Genomic DNA, 14,022 nt, shown 5'->3' with positions numbered 1-14,022 from the left:
TGGTTAATATCTTTTACAGAGCTTCCCTTCAGTTCCCCGTGGTGCCTTCAAGCCAGGCAGGTCCCATTCCCCTACCCTGTGGTGATGCTACTTGAGATAGACTGAGCCACACTCGGAATTGGCTACTTCTGTCATGCAGGGTTAAAACTGCTGATGAGGATACAGGAAGGAGCAATGCTCCCAAGCCAGAATAGAAAAGGGAAAGGGCACTGTCTTTAAAGGGTGAGTTGCCAAAGAAGAAATGTGACAAGCAGTCAATCTGCTATTTCTCTGGCTCTGCAACTACTAACAGGACAGAAATACTCCAGCAGGGAATGGGGACAGGAACAGTTATCATTTTGTGGTGTGGGTTGTTTTTTTTTTTTTTTTTTTTTTTCCTTCCCAAACCCCTTGTCAGCTGTGCTGAGAAGGCAAAATTTACAACCCTGATTTTAGATATGGGACCACATCCAGGTCCCTGATTATTCCTAATGCTAAAGGGTAAGATGTAGGAGATGTAATTACTTGTATTACTTGCTTTTTTTGTTGTTGTTGTTTGCTGCAGGAGCTGTCTGAGAATAAGAAGGCTGAATTCTGCTTTCCCCTAGCCTGTAATATGTCCATCAGTCCTTAGCAATACTGCTGCCCATTTGCACAATCACAACTCAAGCAGAAGTAACCCTCCAGTACACAGAATTATGGCTAGACTGTGATAGGCAGTGTGACACAGGGATGGAGAAGAAATAGTCTATGGCAACTTGAAAGAAAATGCCAAATCTTGATAACCAAAGGCTGTACCAACCTTTACACACAGGGCTCCATGGGTATCTTTTAGTACACAAGTCACTCACCAGTGGATAATGCACAATTTTCTAATAATGGAGCCAGCAGCTGTACACTAGAAATGTTTTTTGAGCACAATGGCATGCTTCTGCAGTTGCAGTCTTTGAGGCATGAAGCAGTGAATTAGGATGAGAGCCTCAGCAAGAAATCCTCAGTCTGGGAGGCAGGCTGCAAGAGAGACTGCTCCTCTTATTGCTGTTATAAGTGCTTCTGAAAGGTTATCAGACCTTCTTCGTCATGTTGTCCTGCCAGAGGGGATGTGCACCTGCTTGTTGAGGAGTTACCCATACAGATCTGACCAGGTCTCGTGGATGAGGTCCAACATCAGTCCCCAGCCCATCCACGGCGCTGTAGGTGTGAGGGATATGGGAGAAGTGAGGGAATCACACTTTACTTTCACCAACCCCTGCAGGTAGATAATCCCTCGAGAATGATCTAAACTAGCTATTCAGCGATCCCCGAGTTTTCTCTTCTCCTCCTCAGAACCACACCCAGTAAAAAGCTGTTCAGAAAAATAGTCTGTTATAGCCACTTTGTTCTCTGAGTTGTCAGAACAGAGCTCTGGCACACTTGCAAATCCGGGTCAACGTATTATCCTCTCAGAGTGCTGCAAAGATACACAAGCAATGTCATCCTTTCCTCGCAAAGGGAAAAACAAATGGCAGACACAGTGTGGTTTTGCTTGAGATCGGTCAATAAGTTGGTGACAGGGCTAGGAGACAAATTTTGCAGTCCCACTACAACTTCACAGTCCTCATGACGTGGTCTTTGCACTTTAATTAGAAGTGCAAGGCAGCAGGTAGGATGGAGTGAACCAGCAATGAGAGCCACATGGATTCAAAAGGAAAAGCTACTCAACTCTGTGCAATGCAGACCTGGAGCTGGACAAAAACAGTTTTTGTAGGCAACAAAGAAAACAAAGAACAATACCTAACATGTGTAAACTGCACCATACATAATAAATTTGGATGTATTGTGGAGCTGCAGACCAATAAAGAAAGATGAAAGTGTAAAAGTATGTTAGCAAACATATAAAAATGCCCCATAAGGATCCTAGAGTGAGAAAGAAGAAGAAACCATCAGCATTATCATATTCTTCCTGTTGAAGGACTCCAGTGTCTGATGACAAACTGTGATACCCCCACTTCCTCCCATCAGAAAGAAAGGCAACATCAAGACCCAGAAGAGCAGTGGAAGGGCTAAAACTGAGAAGTGTGTGTATAACTACTTCAACTGTATTATTACTACTACTGTTTTTTTTTGTTTTGTTTTGTTTTGTTTTGTTTTGTTTTCTGTACAGAAGTGTTCTTCCTTTTCCTGTTATAGTCTGATCTGGAGTATTATGACTCTTGTATCACACTGTTAAGATTTCAGTTACATTAACAATGGATTCTTAGCTTTGTGTATATATATATATATGCATATATATATATATATGTATGTATGTTTTCTTTTCACCCGTAAATGAGATCTTGAGCATAACATTTGATCCCAGCTTCTTGCAGATGGAAGATAATCCTGGAACTTAAATGTACTGCTCTTGCTACTGACTAACTAATGCATTCAGCTCACAGGAAAATTCAAAGAAGTGTTACATCACTAAAAGAAGAAAACTGGAAACTGGAAAAGGTTTAAAAGGTAAACCTTAACTGCTTTTTTTTTTTTTTTTTTTTTTTTTTTTTTTCCCTGATTGAATAGAAAGACTTTTTCAGGCAGTGACCCCTGCACTTTCACTGAACAGACATGGTTGTATCTAGGTGAAGTAAAAATTATCTGCATAAGAGCTTAAATGAAATAGTCCTCAGCCTCATACAAATTGAAACATATGTCATTTAGCCAAGATAAATTCCCTAATACTCCTTAGTTATTTTGACACTGAATTCCTCTATCATATGCTTCTGAGGGTCCTTTTGTTTGGTGCTGGGAGGAATCCAAGCATATTTGTGCAAGATACGCTAGGCTCTGCAGTAGTGTCTCCAAGACAGGAGTGACCTATAAAGAACTTGTCCCGGTGCACCTCAGTAAGTGAGGGAGAGGGGCAGTTTAGAACAAAGGAGGCATAACTGTGAACACATCTGACAGTCAGTGGTTCACTCGAGGTTGTTCTTCCAAATGGCCTAGGCAGCAGGACATCTTTACTGCCTTGTAGGAGGCTACTACACAGCCCTAACAGCCCTCTGTGCAGAGCTGTGTGGTTGGTGAAATCTGGCGGGATTTCATCTCTTCGTAAGCTGGCTGCAGTGAGGGCAGGGACTCTGAGCTGTTATGTCACTTTGTGTTTTATTTTTTATTTTTTCCAGACACCTTCTCTCCTCCTTGAAGTGGCTGCCAAGGAAAAGAGGGGCTGGGGGGTTGCTCCATTTTTTCAGCATCCATCCGCTGGTCCCTTTCTCCTTGCCCTTTCCCTGGTACTGCTGGTGATGCCGGGATGCCATGCAGGGGGGCCTGGGACTGCTGTACGTGCTGGGTGCATGCTTTGCAGCTCCCACTTGCTCCTGAAAGCAGAGAGCCAGATGGCCAGGCCTCTCCTGCCTCGTGTGCAGCCACTGGAGCATCTGAACAGTGCACCCTGTCACTGTCACTGCGTGTGTTAAGCAGAGAGAAGGCAAGAGACATAAGGTTTGAGCTTATCAGAGGAACTCCTTCGGATAGGAGTTGAAATGGGCAACATTTGTTCACAGAAAGAGCATGCACGTGCTGTGCCACATGAATTAATCATGAGGCAGGGAGCACGAGGATCTCAGTTGGTACTAAATCTCAGCTCACTCAGCTGGAGCACTGCTCTGGCTCATCCTCTTGAAGCGTGTGATGGAAAGCTGCGGTGCCTGGTGCTCTGCACAGCTGGGCAGCGGTCAAGAGAGTGGGCCTCTGTCCTTGGCCCTGCTACCAAGTTTCTGAGTGAATTTGGGTACACCTGGTCAAAAGCATCTATTAATCATCTGGATGCTTCATTCTTGGGGGATGGCTATGTGGACCCCAATGGTTGCTGGATGTCCTTCCTTTGGTGCCAGGTAGCCCCTGCAGCAGAACCTGTACTTTTAAAAGGAGACGTTCTCCTCGTGCTACCCCACGCTGCTTGTCAGCCAATGTGTGAGGGAGCGAGCACTTGTCAGCACACCGTGCCTTCCTGGCAGCCAGTGTGTATGCGTGTGTGCATACGGGTGCCTGGGAAGTGCTGCCAGGCTGCAGCTTACACTTTTCAGAAAAGAAGTCCTGTGCTACCTCAGAAAGGTCTCCTTTAATCTCTAGGTAAATAAAGACTCTAATGTCTGTTATCTGACTTCACAGCCTTTCAGTTTCATTAAGTTAACAGCCTCCATCAAGGGGCCAGCCCAGATGCTTGGAGTTGATTTAAAACCTGTGAATTCATCAATCTTAAACTGCACTGCAAGCGAAGTCAATGTACCGCACCCTGGGGACTCATGGAAACCCTAATGCTCAGTGCAGGACTTTGATGCCTGCACCACGGGAACCAGATAATCAGAGCCCTTTGTGCAATCCTTATCTGGACTTGCCCAGCTGAGAGCTCTCCTCACCGTGCTGGTGGCCCCGTGTTTCCCTGGCACACAGTGGGATTCAGGTTTGCCTCTGCAGGCCACATGCTAAGCAGTCAGTCACGCAGGGGTTGTTCTTGCAGACATCTACTCAGGGTTGCATGAGCAGAGGTGGACAGGTCTGCAAGATGAGTCTCAGGACAGCATTTTCTGTGTAGATTTCCTAGTGAAGGTCTGTCCAAATTAGCCTTCACTCTTGCAAAGACCATACTAACTTCTCTGCCATCACCACATAAATAAGGGAAAGGAATCTTTGTTGTTCCCTAGAGACTTTGGGGAGACAGTTCTTCTGCAGGTAGCAGCATGCCTCTTTGTCACTGGACTTCTGTGGAGATGCAATTTCTGGGCCCAGGGACAAGCAGGATCATAGGGAAACCTTGGAAAGGGTATTATTCCTAATCTTGCTAAGTATACCCGCAATGTAAACTGCATGACCTTTGGATAAACTTGAGCCACGTATTTTCATTTCTGGGCCAACATGTGAGGCCTCTGCCAGCTTGTGTTGATCCACAGATGTTGACATTGTGTTGCCAGTCAGAGCACTATGAAAAGAATTGGCAGTATCGGTCCACCTCCTAGTGTGCTGGACGGGAGGACTGTTAGAAAACAAGCAAACCTTAGGTATGGATACATAAGGATAAAGAACATTAATTCATGCATTTAGTTATTTCAGTCCAAATCAAGAGGGTATGTTTCTTCTGGCAAGCTCTTTCCTAATTTGATGGAGACTGATCTTTTCTGACCCCTTCAGTTCTGCAAGTGCACAAATCCTTATGACTAACAGGATCAATGAGACAGAGCTCAATTCTTGTAGGCCACCAAAGTCCCTCATGTAGACTCTGAGCCATTTCAGTACTCATACAGAAGCTCATACTGCTGCTAACAATAACAGGGATATAACAGAAAACTTTCTCTTGTCTAAATCTTTTCCCATTTTGTAGAAGTTCTCCACCTTCAGTCTAGACTCACCGTGTGGAATCGGAGGTGCAGTCTTGGTGTCTGGGTGCACTGTAGAAACAGAGTCAAAATGAAGACAAAACAGAAGTGTTCCTGTAAATTAACTCTGGAGTGACTTCAGTCTTGGGTCCCTTGGGCTATTGCTGTTGCATCTTTCAACAGGAATAAAGAAAGTAAAACTAAATCAGGAGAGAGAGAGAGAGAAAGGCAGCTGACTTCACATCTCTCCATGTGCAAATCTCCTTATGTGAGCTCCAGACAGTTTCTGAAAGTGTACAGACAGAGAAGGAAGAACAATGTGTGCCTCTTTTTCTCCCAGCTTTCTAATTTGTAGTTTGTAATATCTTATTTTTATTTCCTGGATGCTTTTCCTCCTTGCCGAGTCCTTGCTGCTGCCTGCATCTCATACATAGCAAGGTCCTCATCACATCAAGAATTCATAATCATCCAAAAATGTTCAGTAGGAATATAAAATATTTACATGTGAAAGACTGTCAGACAGAATGAATCACTCGTGTTACTCCGTCGGAAATTGTTCACTTACAGAGGGCGTGAATTGTGCCGGGGCACAACATCGCATGCTCCTGGATGAGCGCTGTGGGTATGGTGTGGGCGAGACCCCAGGTGGTCCTCACAGCTCCTGCCCTTGGCTGCTCTGTGGTGCGTGCGGGTGGCCGGGAGCCAGGTGTCTCTGTTGCAGGACGGGGCAGGTCCCTGTGTCTTTGCTTTGCCAGCCAGCCCTTGTTCTGCTAAGTGCAAAGTAACGATATTAGACAGAAGGAGGCCAGGTGGCCAGGCTTGGTCCAGGCATCTGACACAACTGGTATTTACATCCCAGATTCTCACCTTCTTTTAAATGCCTTACTAATTCTTTTTCAGCACTTTGAGTATCTTCTATTTCTTCACTGAATCTGGCCTACGAATGTACTTTTTTTCTGCAAAGAGAAATCCCCATAGAGGCTGTCTTCAGTCTCAGGGTATTTTCTAAACTCTGTTCGCGCTCTGAATTTCTTGAGCTGGCCCTTCTCCAGCTCAGGCTCCTAGAAACCATCACTTACACTCTCTTGTAATCAGTCTTTTTCAATAAAAGTTGCTGGATGCTGCACAGTTGCCGTTGCGTGAGCTGGGAGAAACTGAGTGACTTTGGCGAGTGGCCCAAGGGTATGTCTGCACCACATGGTGCCATGGTGCATTGCTGTGCTGGAGTGCTGAGCGGACCCGACAGCAGGGTGCTGCATGGAAATGTTATCACAGGTCACAGACGTGGCACCGCAATGCCAACAGAGTGCGCCCAGCAGGACCGAGTCCCTGGAGCCAGCACCACACAGTGCAGTCCTCGTACCTCTGAAACCACAGCTGAGTAACGCTGTGCAAACCTGGCAGGTTCTGCATGAGCTGCAGTGCATGATGCAGATATGCTCTCCAGTGTAAAAGGGAGCAGAAGATGCCCTGTGATTTGGAGCACACAGCCTAGGATCTGGCCATGTGCTCTGTCACAGCAATGAACAAGTCAGTTGTAATTCTCCGACTGAGCACACCTGGTTACTGTTTGTCACAGCCAGCCAAGGGGCTTCTATAAATGTAATGCACAGAATTAAATGGCAGAAACCCAAACGCTAACCAAACTGTATAATGACTGGGGGAGCCATCTTGGCCATTTTGTTTAGCAATATGCTAGTCCTTTGAAGCTTAGGGGTCTCAGGTTGCTTCTCTGGAGGACGCTGCCTAACCCAGGTCTGCCCTAGAACACGAAGTGGTAGCAGGAAGGGAATCTGATAAGAAAGGGTGCCTGGTAATTATTTTTCAGAACAGAGGTAAAACACATCCTTCTAAACTGGTCATCCCTGGTGTAGTTTCTTCTACCATTCCCATTCATGTACTAACTAGCAACAGCTATCCAAACTCTTCTCATGAGGTTAAGCAGGGCTCCAATTTTCATCTGTTTGTTGATTTAACTTTGACACAAGGGAAGAACCTATCCTGGAAGAAAAACCATCATGTTAGATTACTGGGGCAATAAATCCTGTTCCTTGGCAATATACAAGGGTTGGGGAAGAGACTAAGTGGAGATCTGAATTCCCAGAAATCTATGCAATGCAGATTTGGTTAAGTCTCTATGTTCCAGGAATGAAGTCTTTGAGGTCAGGGCTCTTCTGGGCCTACTGCATTGGTATGAGACCCCCACCCTGTTACACGATGATTCATCAACATTTGAGATTTATTGAACCAGTCCCCAGAGAAGCTTGAAGAGTTTGGGCCAGAAGTTAGGGACAAGTCTGGGCTCATTTTACTGACTAGCAGCTTGAACAAGTCACTTAATCCCCCTGTCCCTCAGTTCTCTTTCTTTAAAACAAAGGCCAAGATGAATTCTCAGGCCACTCCCCTGGTAAAAAGATGAGTCAAGATGACATGAAGTTTCCAAACAATACCAGTAGTTTATTAGCATTAGAGCAAGGAAAAGAACATTGTTAGATATGAAGACTCCTTCCAGGAGGCATGTGCAAGGAAAAGCACTGGCACACAGAAATTACTTTTTGATAGTTTCTAAGTATCTTCCTTGCTGACTCCAAATTCTCGTTGCCCCTTCTCTGATTAACTCTTGGAGCCTAGAAGATGCGCACACTTATCTGCCCACTCACACACACACACACACAGAGGGGTTTTCTACAGTGTCAGTGTGGAAGAGGCTGTGAGGATGAGAGCCGTGCAGCAAAATGGAAAAAACTTGGGGATTTATATTTAAGAGCAGGAGGAGTGTGTGGGGAAAATCACTCAAGAATGTATTAGAGAGAACAATCCTGTGTTGACAGAGGGATGAACTAGGTGACCTAATAAAAACTGTTGTTACACATTTTTTCACTTCTGTCACATAATAGAGGACTTCAGTCTCCAGAGCTGTCAATCCAACACCTTTCACTGGCAGAAGTATTCACTCAGAAATAATCTTCGTGAAAGGAGAGAACCTCAGTTAACTGCTTGCCTGGGGCAGATAGAATGCAGCCAGGAGGCTTGTTTGGCAAGTAATTATAAATGTACTTTTGCTGCCCAGGTGCAGGAAGCACAGCTTAAGCTTTTATTCATTAACATCATTAAAATTTCCATTTCAGCTTTCGCTCTGGCACTGACAGTGCTTGCAAAATTGTGACCAGGTCAAGTCAAAATTGGCAGTGAGCCTGACACTGGGCACCATGAGTTCAATTGCTTGAAAGGGCCAAAAAAACACTGATAGAAATGTTAAATCATTCAGTGGTACCTCCGTGCACTTTAGATGACAGGAAGGGCAGCCTTAAAGACAGAAAGAAGCTGAGAAGAAGGCTCAAGAACACAGGAAATTCCATGTCTGATGTGGCCAGTTATCCAGTTGTTTCCCCTTTTGTCTTTGATACTGGTGAGCACCAGAAGCCATGAAAGAAGGCTCACAGGATCTCACATTGGGCACTTAAAAATTGTTGCTTCAGGAAATATGCTTCCTAGCACTCTCATTAGTGGTTGGCTTACATGCTGTAGCGTTGAAGCTTTTATATTCATCATTTGTATCTTAACTTCACCTATTGAAAATCTGGAAAATTTCAATATCCATGAGTATCTTCTTATTCAAATCCTTCCACACCCTGCACCTCAGAGATATCTTGTAGCAGAGATTTCCACAGGTGAATGAAGATGCCTGAGGAAAAGTATTCCCTTTGAAGGAATACTTTCCCTATCGCTCAGTTTAATGAGATGTGCCTTTGGTGCTGGAGTGTGAAAGACAAGGTAAATAGGAACATTGAATTTACTTTTCTACATAATTTATTCTAACTATTTTGAATGCCTATTCTATTCATATGATTTCTAAAATAAATACACCTGCCATTTAATTCTCTTCCTACATGGAAGTCATGCAATGCCTTGAAACAATTGTTTTGACTATTTCTGGACCCCTTTGATTTCTGCTATAATTTTATTTGAATACAGAACTGAACACAATGTTCCAGACATAACGTGCTTACCTACTGATCTTGCACCATTTTTAGTAAGAAATTCCACCCTAGCGCCTATGTGTGCACCAGCAAATGGAGAACACTGACCAGAGAAGCACAGTGCCACGAGAAATTAGAACGCAGCCTCCGAAGACATCAGATCATTCTCATGTCAAACCTGGCAACACATCTGGATGATCCAAATGAGTTCTTTGAATGTGTGTTTGTTAGCAAAAAACTTTACACTGCTATGTGGTTGATTCCTCGCGTTTCACCACCTTTGACAAGGAATATTTACTGTTTGCAAACGTTGCCACCTCCCTGACTACTCACTTTTGCCATATTATCTGCTAATGTACAAACCATTGCTGATCTTTCTAGAGGCTAGATGCATGCTGCTACTAATATTTTGCCGTATTGGAAATGGAAAACTTGAATCTAAATTATATATTTATTTTCTTCAGACCCTTAGCCTGTTTCCCTCTGACATGGCAGGATGTTCTCATTAATACAGTACCTGATTGTCTACCCTCTTCTTTGGGTCCTGTTGAGAAAGTTTTGAAAATCCAAGTGGAAAGAGGCAGACAATTTTCATTTGTCCCATATCTGCTGACACACACAAAGAGTGCTAATAGATTGAGGTGGTTTTGCAAATGCCCTTCCAGAGTCCCTGTTATATCTGCAACTTTCAGATATGTTGTCATTCCAGTCCTGTTTTCATCCCAGGTGACCAACACACCCCGCTCTGCTCTCCCAAGCACTCATTTCAGAGGGCTGCTGCAATGTTTCCACCCCCTGATTCTCCTTAGAGCCAATATCAGCCAGGCTGCACACTTTCTGTAGCGTCTTAACAACTTCATTCTTCAATTCCTTCAGACCATCAGATGTACTGTGCGACTTCTGTCAAATTGCTTAACTGTTCTGTGTTGCTGTTTCCCCTCCTCCCCTTGTATAATAAGGTAATTGTAGTTATCTCCCTCACAGTGGGTTGGAGAAACTTAATTAATTCGTATTTGTAAAGTCCTTTGAGTCCTTCAGAAGGAAGTTGCTACAAAAGTGCAAAGTACTGTTATTCAAGAACTTTAACGGTACTCCTAAATATGTATATTTTAGAAAATTTCAGTCCACCTTTAAAAATGTGACTGAATTTAGTGTGAAATACTTCTGTGATCAGGCCTGTTACTAATGTATTCACATGATACTACATATAGGACAGAATTGCCTCTCTCTGGATGGATGCTCTAGACTAATTGTTTTATCCTATCTTTTCTGTGCAAACATCCCTTACATATTAATATGTAATAATGAAAGGATTATGATACCAAGCCAACTTTAACCTTTGGTTACCTTTTTTTTTTTTTAAACTTCCATGTAATCTCCCCCCTTTTTCTATTTTTTTTTAAATTTCATTTTAAATATCTTTCGTTTCCTCTTTTGTTCTTTCCTGCTTGTTGAGTAGAATATGTTGTTTACCCCTCCCAAATTTCCAATGACCAAAATTAGAATATAATTTTTGCCTTTTTTGATGCCCGTTTTCACAGCAGCATCCATGACAGCATCCCAGATCTGGGAACAAGCTCACCCTGCCACTGCACACGCAGCCTTTTGGCAAATTACTCTAAAGCAAACAACCTCTCTTGCCCAGCATCTTCTCCTCACATTTTCTTTTTGTTCCTCTACTCTAAATTGCGTGTTCCAATAAGCCCTCCTTTGCATTTATGCATTGCCAGGCAGCTACCTTTTGACCCCAAAAATCTTTTTTTTTTTTTCCTTTTGTCATCTCTATCTCTCTGATAATTGCCATGACAATTTTTTTTCTGAGACATCTTCTTGCTATGTGGTAGATATACTGATGGCCATCAGGTCAGATCCCTGAAAATGTATTGCTCATTAACCAGATGAATGGGACTGTTGCCATTCTCTGAACCTCAGACAGATGCCGAGTCAGGACAGATGATTTTCCATCCAGCTCCACCCATCTCTGGGGCTTCTTCCAGGAGCCATTTCTCAGACGATGACTTTTAAAATTGAAAAATCAGAGGCTCATTCGCTCTGAAGTCCACTCATTCTGCTTGGGCTGTCTCTCCAGCAAGACATCTGGCCATCGGTGGCATTTAAATATGTGTTTAACAGGGATTAACAAACAATATCACTATTGCTTCACCATACAGCGTTACCCAAGACCAGACCGGCTGTAAGGAGCTCATTCCTCCCTTAATGCTTGCTCCAACCCTTGCTCCACCGTAACTCAGCAAGTTCACCTTCCTCCAGTGCTCTGCAGCAGCTTCCCAAGAGAACGTATTATTTAACATTGCTTCCTCTTGCTTGAGAGGGTTGGATGTATCCTCTGCAGGTCATCCTTCAAGGATTTACTGATGTCCTCAGAAGCTCTGAGTAGGCAGGCTGGGGACATGCCTGCAGAGGGGCCTTCAGCTGAGCGTGCTCCTGCTCACACCCAGCCAAGACACGTAGTCCCAGGGGACTGGCTAGCATTAGCTCAGCAGTTGCCTTTTATAGCTTTATGTGGTAACTCAGTAATTGATGTCATCATCCAAGCTCCTCGAAGAGATATTTTCTGCTGCTTCTATCCATCCAGCGAGAGGGATAGATAGGAGCAGGAAAAGCCAGGTGTCTGCGGCACCAAGAGGCAATTTGTAAACTGTGGGTATTTTGTCTGTTTACTTGAAAGCACAAAATTTGTCACTTGTGTGAGTAATTTACTGCTAATTATGAGCTTACAATCTGCAGATAGGAAAATCAGAGCCAATGTGCGTTTTCAGAGGAAAAGGAAAATTACTCCAAGTACTATATAATTAAGCACTTAGCTGTGACTTGCTCCTGAGCCTTTCTAGAACATTGCTTTTCAACTCAAGCAAGTTTGCATACAATTGCATTAGTGTTTACTTGGGGAGGGGGGTAACATGCACTGTAAGGAATGAAAATCCAGAAGAATAGCAGAAAGGAGGATAAAAACCAAGGTGCTAAACAGTTAAATTTTTTCCTAAAGCCCAGAAGAATGGTAGCTACTGGCCAAGACTTTGCAGTGCTTACATATCTTTGCTCTATGTGCTGGTCTTCCCCTTTCTCTGGCCCACACCATAACCTGCCTCTTCCCATTGTAAGCTCATGAAAACACTTTGCTAAACTCAGCCCCATATGTCATATGTAGTAAAGTGAACAGAAATAATAGAAAGGAAAACCTCACTTTCATTCCTGACTTAATGTAGCCAGGTCACCAGAGCTGCCTGGTCAGCGTGCTAAGTCCCTGTAGGATACAACAGTGCACCCAGCAGCTGTGAGCAAGGATTTGCTAAAGCAGTACACTGTAGCTTCATTTTGTCTCTCCTTTACAAGGCAGTGAAAACCCAAAATATTTCTTTGGATTAAATCACACAGTTGCTGAGTTAATAGTGTAAAGGCATAGAAGTGGGAGCCAGTGAGGTAAGAGATGTTGTCAGCTGAGACTTGAAATGGGATGAAAAGTCAGTGAGGCGGGGAACCACAGGAAGGAAAATGTTAAATACTTAATTGAATTTGCATAAGTGATTTCTTAATGATAAACTAGGGATAGGTGAAGCAGAGAAATTAGAGATGGAAAAGACTTATTAGGTCATCTAGCCCATAAAGCAGCTCAGATAAAACAACAGTCTCCATCTCACCTACCTTTCCTCTCTCATTCTTTTTTGCTCTTCCTCCCATTTGCATGCACATATAAACTCCCTTGATTTCACTTGCATCTCAAACCCACAGCAAATATTTTCAGAAGTTTTTATTATTTTTAATTTTTCTTTGAATGAGGAGAATAGAATGCAAAATTAAATAGGCTCTGAGTGTTCTTTGCTTGTTACTGCTACAGACAAAACAGAAGTACCATGCATTTTAGTTCCTTTTACTGTCTGTCTCTTCTACTGCAAAACAGCCTTCTCCAGATGGGGACTGTGAGATGGCGATGGAGACTGAGCTAAGCCCTTGGTCTGCCTACTCAGATCTCTAGCTTGGCAGGCAGCTCAGTGCCAAGCAGAGCTTCTGTTTTCATTCCACAGGCATTTATCTACCTGGAAATGGGCAGGCACCCTGGAAAAAATCATTAGGCGCAGGCCTCTAACAGCCATAAAACAATCAGGATCAAGGCTTCCTGCTGAGTCAGTCACAGGAATGGTTTCTGGGCGCCCAAGCTCTGCTCTTATGCAGTCATCATCATACCAAGACCAGTATCCCATCCTCTTGCCAGCAGCTCCAGTGGCTCAGAGAAATCTGGTTAACTTCTGCAGCTGGTTTTATCTAGGAGCCTGTGGAAAGGGCTGTGCCAGTTCTCCTGGGCATCTGTTGTGAGTCAGAGTGTGTCTGGGAGGCTCTGGGACTGTGGAGAAGAACACATACGGTTGTATGCTTATCAGGTTCTACAGGGATTTTTTGTTTTGCACATGACAATAATCAGCCCCTGGATAAAGCTTCATCTGTCAGGTTTTAATGCAGAGTTATGAATGAATTAGGTAGTTCTTCTCCTTCCCACTCATCACAAGGGTGCTTTGGATCAATGCCAGCATCACTGGGGACAGGCTAGCACAATAAACTAATTTTTCATGAATAATGGTCTGAAATTGCTAATGAATCTGGTTCATCCACATTCGCTCCCCCAGTTTCTACCCACGCAGGATGAGCCAGGTGAGCTGGCAGGTCTACCTGTGAAAGTGGAAATTCTAAGCAGTTACTGCAGGAAAATGAGAAAG

This window comes from Anser anser, assembly GCF_964211835.1.
Source record: "Anser anser genome assembly, chromosome: 3".
NCBI classification, from domain to species: Eukaryota; Metazoa; Chordata; class Aves; order Anseriformes; family Anatidae; genus Anser; species Anser anser.
The sequence above is the reverse complement of the archived record's forward strand: the minus strand, read 5'-3'. Positions refer to the sequence as shown.